At 32.9% G+C, this 12,664-nt stretch overlaps 1 protein-coding gene across 2 annotated transcripts in view; it reads left to right on the forward strand.

Moving 5' to 3' along the window:
• Ncam2 (neural cell adhesion molecule 2) overlaps positions 1-12,664 on the forward strand; it is a 329,220-nt gene that overhangs the window by 263,652 nt on the left and 52,904 nt on the right. The gene's annotated exons all lie outside the window — the stretch shown is intronic.

A 12,664-nucleotide genomic window follows, 5' to 3' on the forward strand; every position in this document is an offset into this window, starting at 1 on the left:
TTAAACAATGTTTAAAAGCCATAATCATTTTAATTTCATAAGTATGTTTAAAATACTAGAGTTACAATCACAACTTATTACTCTCTTTTTTAGCCTCCTTCATCAAGATTTCAATCCTCTTCATTTTTCTATGACAGTAATATTGATCTTTTAAATTTGATATTGTTAAAGTCTAGATTCTGCATATGAGAGAGAAGAATGAGAATTTATCTTTCTCATTCTCATTTGTATTATTGACCCTGCTCATGATCTCCACAAATTTTCTTTGACAGTCAACATAATTATTTTATGGCTTAAAAAACTGCATTTATTTCACATTTTATTTATCTACTTAAGCAGTCCTGATTCTATAGTTTATCTGTTGTGAATAGTGCTGATATAAACATTTGTGTTGGTATTTAGATCATGCATTGTGTTAAATTCCTTTGCATATATGCTTAGGTTATAGATTTAGAATAACAGGATTATATATTGATTTTATTTTTACTTTCTTGAGGAGCATCTATGGTTTTATTGATTTCCATAGTGGCTGGATTTTGTCTTCCTTTTGATTCCTCTTCTGAGACTGGTAATTTATTCATTTATATTTCAATATTGGTCATTCCTTTTGTTTTCACTTAGATTTGTTAATTCTGTTAATATCTTAAAATGTTGACCATATTTGTATATAATTTTCCTTTTATTCTCTCCTATGTTTCTTGAAACTTTATACATTTTGCATTTTATGTTGTCTCTTTATAATTATGTGTTTCAACTATATTCAAACTTGGCTTTTGTTTTTGTTGAAGTATCTGAAATTACAGATGCTCACATTATTACTGCGAGCATTACTGGATTACTGAACTGGTTGTTTTGTGCCAATGGAATTTCATAATGGATTATTGGTTAATATATCTGATACTTTTTAGATTTATACTATATTCTATGCTTTTCCCTATTTACTGACATTATAGTAAAGGTTGAATTTTTGTGGGGGGGGGCAGGTTATGGGGCTTCCGGGCACTGTCCCTGAGCTCTTCAGCTAAGGCTACAGCCCTACCCTTGAGTCAAGCCTCACTTTCCATTCTCTAGAGGACAATTGGAGATAAGTCTCAGGTCCGTTTGTGCTCAGGTTGGCTTTGAACCTTGATCCTCAGATCTCAGCCTCCTGAATAGCTAGGATTACAGGTAAGCACCTGGCTAAGTTGGAGTTTTGAGTGTACTACCATGCACACAAAGTTTCTTTGCTCCTAGAAATTTTCCTTGAGGGCTAGAAATACAGAGGAACCAGAGTATCTTAACTTTACTTTTGGATTTGGGAAATTCTTGAACTTTGCAATCACGTTTATACTACTTTATTGCGGTTTTTATTTGATCTGTCAAACCAGTGTTTGGTTGAAGGCCTGGGTAGATGGATTACTCTCACCAGCAGTCCACTTTGTGCTTTATACTTTCTAGTATTTTCTTTTCTTTCTCAGAAAGAAATTATTTCACTGGGAAATTATTCAATCTTCTTTATCAAGACTCAGTGTGAAAGTTCTAAATGTCTGAACACCAATGTTGTTTTCTGTGACATACTGTAATTAGACAAAGCCTTTATTTGCCTGATAAATGCTAGCCTAAGTATTTCCTTTATATCATTTTTAGTGTAGAGATTCCTCTTTTTCTGTGTGCTACTATCTTCATTTAAATACATAGTTGAAAATGCAATGTTTATATTATACCTGTAGTTCTCAGCTTTCTAGGCAAATGTTTCAATGAAAAATCCAAAGACCTATCTTTAGATATATGCAGCTTTAAATAATGTAGAATCAATCCTTTGGTGACTTTCTTGGTTATTTCAGTTTAAAAGCTCTATGGTGAACACAATTATACTCGTGGACTAGAAACATTATTGAGAAATAAGGTTAGATATGAGTATGAAAACACAAGTGAAAATGTCCTTGAATATTTCAGCTACTTCACTTTGACCTTATTCTTAACAGAGAATGAGACAGTTCTCCAAAATAGCATAATCTGTTTCTTCTGGTTGTAAAAATTTTAGCCACCTGAGATCACACAGAGGTCATTTTAGTCTCTACAAAATTACTAAATGTATGGCTTAATGCCACATTCTCCCTAAACATGAGAGATAATCTTTATATAAAAAATACCATCAATTTTTAAATAGAAGTTTCACTGGAAACTTTTAACATTTTCACCATTTTCTCTAAATGAAAGAACTCGTAATCAACCACGATTTGAAAATAAATACTCAGCAAAATTTTCAGTTCTTATAAGACATTGTTTCACTAAACTTTTTATTTCTTCTTTAATAATTTAATTTTATTTTCAAGGTGATGTAGGGAGAGGTTAGCTACATTCATAAGGTAGGGAGTACATTTCTTGTTGAACATTGTTACACCTCCCTCGTTTTTTTCCCACTTTCCATCCCCTCACTGATTTCTGAAATAAGCCAGACTCAAAGGAACATAGGCTCAATGTTTTCCCTCATTTGTCTTAATCAGTAGAAACCTTGCGCTCTCCTATCAGAGATTTACAGTAGAACAAAACATAGATACATAAGGCCATATAGAATGATGCTAAATGTAAGGACTTCCAGGATATAGAAACGTAAGCCATATAATGAGTGATTGTTGTCCTTAATGTACTATGTTATCTCTCATCTCTTTTGCTGTCCCTTGGTTATCTCATATTGTTATAATATTTCACCTTGTTATCTAATATACTTTATATATGCTTAATTGGTTATTTGAAATTGGATAGGGAAGGGGGAAATCAAGATGAGGCGGGGAGGGAAATGGGGACCATGTCATGAGAAAGGCTATCAATGTTTGTGAAGTAATGCACCTTCTACTGGTGAATATAATGTAACCCTTCTATTACTTACAATTAAAAAATATATGGAAAAAAAGAGGAAGAGGATAACGATGTTTCACTAAAGTTTTAGTCATGACTTTGAAGGATGCAATTGCAGTATTAACAATTTTATCCACTTGTGCTGATTTTACTATTATTGCATTTAGTTTGTCAACTGTGATTCAAGTTATAGACATGTCACAAAGTTGTGCATAACGCCAAATATTTTGTCACAAAATTCAATTTAATATAAGCAATAAAATATGATTGAACCTCAAAGGAAAAGTTAATATCAATTTTATAAAAGTGTTTTAATCTTAGGGGGAATTTAAAGTATTCTTTTAAAATATTTTTTTTGTCCAGTTCTGAGGCTCATGGTTAGCCCTCTACCACTTGAGCCACAAATCTACTTCTGGCTTTTTCTGTGTATGTGATACCAAGAAATCAAACCCAGGGCTTCTTGCATGTTAGGAAAGCACTCTAACACTAGACCACACTCCCAGCCTAAATTTAGAGTATTCTTATTTTTAGCAAATACTTCAAGATTATTTTGTGGTCGAAATTCACTTACAAAATTACAAAATTCAAATGATAATTGAAAAAATCTGATGCCTTATGGAACAAACATAGGAATGTTTCAAAAGTATCTTTTTCTTTTTTTTTTTTTTTGCCAGACCTGAGTTTGAACTCAAGGCCTGGACACTGTCCTTGGGTTTTTCTCAAGGCTAGTACTCTACCACTTGAGCCACAGCAGCACTTCCAGCTGTTTTTCTGTGTATGTGGTGTGAGGAATCGAACCTGGGTCTTCATTCATGCTAGGCAAGCACTCTACCACTAGGCCACACTCTTGGCCCCTCAAAAGTATCTTTTTTAGCATTGCTTTTAATGAGATAAACACTGAACAAATTTAGATGAGGTATAAAAATGTACTCTTTGATATGTGTATATTTTCTGTGGTAGTAAACATAAATCTATATTATCATCTTGATTCCATTTTGGCTTTCCTATTTAATATTCCATAATTTCTGTTCTGTCTCCTTTCTCTGTCTCTTATATTTTTTTATTTTTGTTTTTTTGCTTTCATATGCTTTTTTTCATCATTTGTACTGCATTTCATCAGTGGAATATATCCATCTTAACAAAATGTACCTTCATTTTCTTGTTCTTGAATCCAGGTATGGAATGAATTTTCTTGTCTTTCAAATTTTCTTGTCTTTGTTTAATGACTGTCTCAGGGTTTGACCTCTAGGCCCGAGCACTCTCCTTGATATTTTGCCCTCGTGGTTAGTGTTTTACTACGTAAGCCACAGCTCTACTTCCAGATTTTTCTTTGTTGTTGTTTGTTTTTTGTTAATGGACATATGAGAGTGCCTTTGCTTCTCTGACCAGGCTGGCTTAAACCTCAGTCTTTAGATCTCAGCCTCCCAAATAACTAGGGTTACAGGCTAGTGCTACTTGTGTCTTGCTTCAAATAATTTTTAAATTATTCCTCACCTTTGACATTATGTTCCATGATGTTTTTATGATAAATGTTCTTTTCTTTGTTTTTACTTTTTTTCATCTTTTGTCAACTGAATTGAAAATTGAAATCTTTGGTGATCCTTATATGTATTTGAAAGCAAGATGAAATAGCTAAGCTCTGTTTTTATAGTAGAACTGTTCAATTATTGTAATCATATGACTTTCTTCCTCATCAACAAAAGTTGGAGAAATACCAGTGTCTTTAAGATAATTTTTTTGAGATTCATTCACTCTATATTATTTAGTGGGGCTCTGGAAAAAAGAGCTTTTCTTTAAATGATGACATTTTTGCAATGAACTTCATTATATTTAAAAATCTCAGAGGATCTGTTCATTTCTGCACAGTTTGTAAAGAGGTGAGTGTACATTTTATTTTTAAGTAATCAGTGTGAGGTATTGTCTTTTCATTATAGAAAAAGGCTGTTCCGTAGGAAGGTCAATAAATTGCTTGTCATTTCCCATTTGCTAAATGTTATTGTAACATCTTTTTTGTGTTTCAAAATGCTTACTTTCTGATGTATCTTCTACTGTAATTTGTTTATAAAATATTGGAGTTCAGCTGGCTTTTCCTCTTTTCAAATCATTCGTTTTTACTACTGCAGAAACAGTTTAAAATAATCAGTGTTTAGTGTTAGCACTAAACCACAACAAATTTAAAAAATCTTAATGAGTTTCAGTCCTTTTAAAAAATTCTAAACAGGAAATATTTTCTATGATTGCACTATTTCCATCATAAATGTGCCTAAAGAAAAAAGGCTAGCTTTTCTAAATGGTTATATTTTATATGGTAAAGGAGAAATTGACTGTAAAAATCATCTTCCTATGTTAGATGCAATTGCGATAAAATCTTATGAATTGCATAGAAAGAAGGGAAAAAGTAATCCACACTAATTCTATATTTCTGTGAAAGAAAATTGAGTCTAATTTGCATGTACTGGAAAGGTTTCTGTATGTTAACATTTCAAACAAACATATTTTGGGCTGTTTTCATTGTGCTCATGAAAAACAGCTGAATTAGAATATTACATATAATTGCAAACCTAATTAATTTAAACTGTGCAGATCAAAGGATGTAGGCACCAAGTTAATGGAAAATTAAGGAAATAACAACTCTAGTATTATAACTTGCCTCCTAGAAATTTCTCTAGTTTCTCAAGAGGCAGACATAAATTCATATATTACATAAACACACATGCTATATGTTAGAGTGTATGTCAAGGACTTTAAGCTTTTTTCCCAATAAAATCAATGAGATTTCCTGTGCATATATAATCAGGAGGAAGGGAAGAAGAGATCATATTAGTTGGTATACAGTCATCATTTTTGAATAATGAGAAGAAATTATTTTCTTTATATTTGCTTTACAGAAACTTCATCAACAGGGAGATGACAGAATTCACAGTTCTTAAAAATTCTTAAAGTTGGGCCGGGAGTTTGGCCTAGTGGTAGAATGCTTGCCCAGCAAGCACAAAGACCCGTGTTCAATTCCTTGGTACCATGTGCATAGAAAAAAGCTGAAAGTGGTGCTGAGGCTCAAGTGGTAGAGTTCTAACCTTGAGAAAGTCCAAGGACAGAGCTCAGGCTCTGAGCTCAAGCACACGACTAGCAAAAAAAAATTCTTAAAGTATTTTCATCATGTCGATCAAATGTAATGACATCATCAATTTATTTACTTATTTTCTTGGAATTTGTGTAAAAAGAATTGATGCAATTTTTTTTCTGTAAACTGAATGTTGTATAATTGACTTTTTATTATAAAATAGGTTTTTAATTTTTATTGCTATTATAAAGGTGATGCACAGAGGATTTACACTTATATGTTAGGTAACGAGTGCATTTATTTTTGGACAATGTTAATCATCTCTTATATATTATAATTATTATTATTATTATTTTGTTGTTGTTCTTGGGGCTTGAACTCTTGGCCTAGGCATGGTCTCAAGGCTATGGCCCTAACCCTTGATTCACAGCCCCACTTACGGTACTCTAGTGGTTAATTGGAGATGAGTCTCAGGTGCTTTAGTTCCTGGACTGGCTTTGAACCATGATCCTCAGATCTCAGCAACTTGAGTAGCTGGGATTACAGGTGTGAGCCACCACTACTGGATTCTCTGTATTATTATTATTTTTTTTTTGCCAGTCATGGGGCTTGAGCTCAGGGCCTGAGCACTGTCCTTGGACTTTTCTCGAGGCTTGAGCTCTACCACTTGAGCCACAGCACCACTTCCAGCTTTTTTCTATGTATATGGTACCGAGGAATCAAACCCGGGCCTTTGTGCATGCTAGGCAAGCACTCTACCACTAGGCCAAACTCCCAGCCCCCTCTGTATTATTTTTTAATGATTGTATCTATACATAAAATCTCCAGTATGATTAATGTAATATCCTCTAAAGGTTATCTTAATTCTTCCTACTTTTTAACCTTCATTTTTTTATATCAACAAAGCAAATAAATAATAGCAGCATTCAAAAACTTCATGCTATGTCTTTGTGACTGCTGGCTCACCTAACATGAGTGAATGTCTCAAGTCTCCTTTGGTGACAATATAAGGCCAGATCATTTTTGGCAACTTAGATGTATCAATGTAAAGTTAATGTATTTCTCATATTGCACATTAAAGATTGATTTTCTTGAATTTACTTCTACTTCAGACTGTAGGACAAATGCCTCCACCTTAGCATATGTGTCTTATTGAAATACCAGGGCACAGAGAAGGAACTTTATATTTCAAACACAATGCGCATGATCTGTCTACTCAAATTATCTCTTGTTTCCACACAGACATTCTGTGTCTTTTATCCTTGACTTATCTGGTGTTTCTCACTTAACCCAACTAGTATTGTGCCATCTCTAGTATGTGTTGATATTCAAATTCAGAATAGATTAATGAAAAAGTGACAGCTTTGTGGTGGTTTTATGTCTTCTTTGTAATTTGAGGCAGTTGATTTATAAATATGGATTAATCATCAATATACTGTGTCTGTATGTTTGATTTTGCTATATGAATGACCTATGCATGTTCAAATTTATCACCACGTGAGGAATTAAGAGATTAAAGACTTAATTGGACTAGTAATTTGAGATGAGACTTTTGAGAGTTAATCAGGTTTAAATCTGGCAAAAGGCTACCTATGGCCTCTCTATGTTCAGAAGCAATGAGAGCTGAGTTATGGTTATCATCTCACTCTTTGATAGCCTTCATTCCTCAGAGACTTTTCAGAATCCCCATAAGCAAGGAAATCTTCATTAGAAGAGGCTCATTGTCCTTGGACCTTTAGAAGCATGAACTAATAGCATTATTTCCTATAAACTACTGAATATCTGTTACAAAAATTTTATGTGCTCACCTATGCACACATGTATGTATATATACAAGTATATGTAAATGATTATATGTATATCTATAATCATTCATATATGTGTATGTAACTCTGTGTGTGTGTGTGTGTGTGTGTATGTGTGTGTGTATGTGTGTAAATACACACAGGAATAGAGCTAGGACCTGTGATTGATTTTGTAAGGAGTAATCTGGGCAGGACTCAATGAGGACGGCTGATTTTAGGAATGAAACTTGGCCTTGGCAATGATCCATAAGAACACTATTCTGGCTTTAGTGTCATGAAAAAAAAAACAATATCTAAATGAAATATTACCGGAGAAATAGGCAAGGGCTCTACAGATGATTTATGAATTGCATTTCATTCTAAATATCATGGAAAATCATTGAAGCTATCATAAGAAAATCTGTTGATGAAGATATTGTCAAGTATAAGTATAATGAACAGTTGATCTTGTGAACTTTTCCTTATTTCAGGAGCAAAATGCTTGTATATTATTAACTCAATTTTATTGTCCAGGTAATTTATAGAAGGATTACAGTTACAAATGTAAGATGAGTACATTTCTTGTTGAATATTATCCCTTTCCTTGTTTTTCTTCCACTTTCCCCCCAACACCTCTCCCCTCAAGTTTCAAAGTTCATTTCTAGCATGTTGTGTTGTGAGTACATAGGCTTCATGGTTTCCCTTGTTTGTAGTAATTAGTATATATCAAGGATAGTCTTAGCAGAAGATGGCAACATCTCAATAGTGATGTACATGTGACCATACAAGATGATGCGAAGCGAAATGAATTCCAAGATACAGAAATGAGAACTTTTTCTTTGTGGGTGCTGTTTTCAAAATGCTTGGATTACAAGATCAAATATATTTGCCTTTTGTTATATGTAATATGTTAGGAATGATGAAAAATATTTCTTTTATTGTGGTTCTTTCTTTCTTTCTTTCTTTCTTTCTTTCTTTCTTTCTTTCTTTCTTTCTTTCTTTCTTTCTTTCTTTCTTCATTTTTGTGGGTCATGGGGCTTGAACGCAGCCTGGGCACTGTCCCTGAGCTCTTCAGCTCAAGGCTACCATCCTACCTTTGAGCCAAGCCACACTTCCTTTTTTCTAAAGGTTTATTGGAAATAAAAGTCTCAGATTCTTTGTGCCCGGGCTGGCTTTGAACCTCGATCCTCAGATCTCAGGCTCCTGAGTCGCTAGTATTACAGGCGTGAGCCACCATGCCCAGCTTATTGTGGCACTTTATATAAAATCTGTTTTTCCTTAAATTTAATTATTTTTCAAGTTCTTAAGATAATAAAAGTGTAGTTAATACACTAAGTCCTTGATTTAGGTCTTCAACTTGTTTATTTCTTTGTTGTTTATTTTTTCTGCTATAAGGGTTGAACTCTGAGCCTGGGTGCCTCAGCTCTTCAGCTCAAGGCTAGCCCTATACCACTTTGAGCCACAGCACCACTTTTGGTTTGCTGGTGATTAACTGGAGATAAGAATCTTACAAACTATGGTGCATGGGCTGGCTTTGAACCATGTTCCTCAGATCTCAGCCTACTGAGTATCTAGAATTATAGGCCTGAGCCACCAGAACCCAACTTTTATTTTATTTTTCATGTATTTTTATTGTAATTATTAGAAGGGTTACATTATATTCACCAGATAGAAGGTGCATTACTTCACAAACATTGATAGCCTTTCTCATGACATGGTCCCCATTTCCCTCTCCCCCTCATCTTGATTTCCCCCTTCCCTATCCAATTTCAAATAACCAATTAAGCATACATAAAATATTTCAGATAACAAGGTGAAATATTGTAACAATATGAGATAACCAAGGGACAGCAAAAGAGATGAGAGATAATATAGTACATTAAGGACAACAATCACTCATGTGGCTTTTGTTTCTATATCTTGGAGAAGCACCAATAATTCTTATTGCTCAAGATTTATATCATTGTATTATTTTTAAAATAATGTAAAAGTAAGTAATGATTGGTGAGTCCTAGTGTCAGTATTAACACATTGTAGAAGTATATGAATCTGACTTTATGAAAATATTCACACAAACAAACAAGAAGACATGCAAAAATTACCTTTATACTGTGTTGACCAATGAACTTTCCATTTACAATAAATTCACCTACAGTAGATTACTAATGTTGATGAAGTTATAGGTAATGCTTAAGCTGGTGAGTTCACAAACATATTTGACATTTTCATTTTAAATTTACTGTTATATGAATATACTTGATGTTAGTTTTCTCTTTTATTCTCTTAATTCTGTTAATTTATTGTATAAATTATAATTACTGTTGGATTTTGCATTTAGCAATCTGCTTATTTCCTTCAGGCTGACTTTCTTCAAGGTGACCCCTCTTTTCACCTTCCATATTGCTATAGCAATATGGCCATGCAGCTCACAAAAAATTTTGTTCCAAATGATATGCATTCATTTAAAATTTTGTTTAACTTCCTTGATTTTGAACATATTTTTCAAAACATGATATTTTTTGCCAGTCCTGGGGCTTGGACTTAGGGCCTGAGTACTGTCCTTGGTCACTTTTTGCTCAAGGCTATTTCTCTGCCATTTCAGCCACAGCACCACTTCCTGCCTTTTCTTTGTATGCAGTACCTAGGAATTGCCTAGCTTGCATGCTAGGCGAGTACTCTTAATGCTAGGCTAGGTTCCAGCCCCCCAAAATATGATTGCTTTAATGAAGTTAAACTCTGATATTGTAAGTTTAAAAACATATTACTGATAGCTTGATATATTGTGCCATACCAAATGGATTGTGCTCAATCTCTAAGTATTAAACTATAATGTAAATGTCAACAGTTTTATCAAACAAGAAGGCCTTAGTGATAAAGCACATGTTCTATGACTTTCTAGGAAACATGGAGTATTCAAATTTCTTACTAAAAAAATAAAGGAATTACATAACAGTGATAGGTTGTATTTGCAACTGCCATTAAGCTGATGGTTAATATTATCCTTTACATTTTCATGAATATTTCCTGCACATTTTCCTTCCCTGGCTACATGGGAAAATTAATAAAAATTTGCAAAAGAATAGCAATTATAATCAGTAATTTATTATCCTTTACATTTTATTAAGGTTTTTAGAACACAAGTGAATTTTGTAAGTGAAGAATTTTATAATTCTTTTATGTCTAACATTATAAATTTACACAACAGACTAGATCGCATAATTTATTTAATGATATTTGATAGCATCTTTCACCCCATCATTTCTTATGAGTATATTAGCATCTAGAAAAAATCTTGATTTTGTGTCCTATTTGATGAGGAGACTATCCTCCAAAAAGTCTTCTGAACATTCATTTAGTATTTGGTACCTACCATCTGCAATTTTTGTACTCATTAAATTTTGTATGAATCCATGTATACATAAATTCTTTGAGTAATAAAACTTAAGAGCTAGTGGGTTTTTATAATAGAGGAAGAATTCCAGTGAAATTCCAGTGATATTGTGTAGGTATATAAGCAGATATCCAAAAGCAAATTATGCCCATGAAATTACTATCTGCATAAAATTAATATATTTTGAAATAAGCTATGTCAAATTAAAAGTTAATTTAAACTTAAACTTATTAAAAAAGAAGTATTGCATAATCTATATTTTACTTTAATCTACTATTTTATATATGCCTAAATTATTTGTACATAACCTCTTGTGGCTTAATTTTTGAAGATCTTCGCAAGTATTTACATCAATTCATATGATAATTTTGAATTTAGGTGGAATATCATGGATATTATTATGAAACAATGAGAATGGGGCAAAATGTACAAAATACCCAAACATCTACAGTATGTGTTAGCTTCATATGTACAAAATTTCATTAAAATTAATGTGATTTCTTTGAACTAGTGTTGGTATCTTAATTGTAAAAAGTTTTAAGCTATGAAAAATAATGATTTAAATACCCCATGATATCAGTATGACTTCTAGAAAATTAGAGAAAATTTTTATAATTAAATATAAATAAACAAAATTAGGACCAATTTTGTATTTGTGCACTAATTCTGATTCCTAATCATTTTAAGAAATCTCTAGTATCACTGTGTGACTTCGCTCATTCCATTTTAAAAAATTATAGGGAAATATCTATTCTTCCTTACTTGAACATGGAATTTTGAAAATTCAAATATGACAAAAGAAATGATTCAGAATATAAAATAGGGAGAAATGGCTTATGACCTTCACTTGTCTCAAAGAATCAGACCTTTTAATAATCAGTGTAATCTGATAATGTTCTGAATCTCTCAGCTTTGCATTTTGCTATGACTATTTGCCCCCTGTGAACTCTAATAATAATTTTATCAATTTCAAAATGCTAAATATTCATGAACATCAATATCCTCCTTCCCTATCCTACTTCAAATAATCAAATACTCATATATACAATATATCAGATAAACAGGAGAAATACTGTAACAATATGAGATAACCAAGGGACAACAGAAGAGATGAGAAATAACAGTATATTAAAGAGAGCAATCACTCATTATATGGCTTTTGTTTCTATATCCTGGAGGTCCTTTCATTTAGCATCATTCTATATGGCCTTATGTATCTAGGATTTTTTCTATTGTCTCTCTGCTAGGAGAGCCCAAGGTTTCTACTGTTTATGACAAATGTGGGAAAACATTGAGCCTATGTTCCTTTGAGTCTGGCGTACTTCACTTAATATGATTTTTTCTAAGTCTTTCCATTTCCTTACAAATGTGGCAATGTCATTCATTCTGACAGAGGCATAGAATTCCGTTGTGTATAAATACCACATCTTGTTGATCCACTCATCAACTGAGGGACATCTGGTTTGGTTCCATATCTTTGCTATGGTAAATAGTGCTGCAATGAACATTGTTGTGCTAGTGGATTTAGCATGTCCTTGTTTCTGGATGATTGGGTAAATGCCTAGTAGTGGAATTGCTGAGTCACAGGGG

The sequence above is a fragment of the Megascapheus bottae genome, chromosome 1 (assembly GCF_031878675.1).
Source record: "Megascapheus bottae isolate mThoBot1 chromosome 1, mThoBot2.hap1, whole genome shotgun sequence".
In the NCBI taxonomy this organism is placed as follows: Eukaryota; Metazoa; Chordata; class Mammalia; order Rodentia; family Geomyidae; genus Megascapheus; species Megascapheus bottae.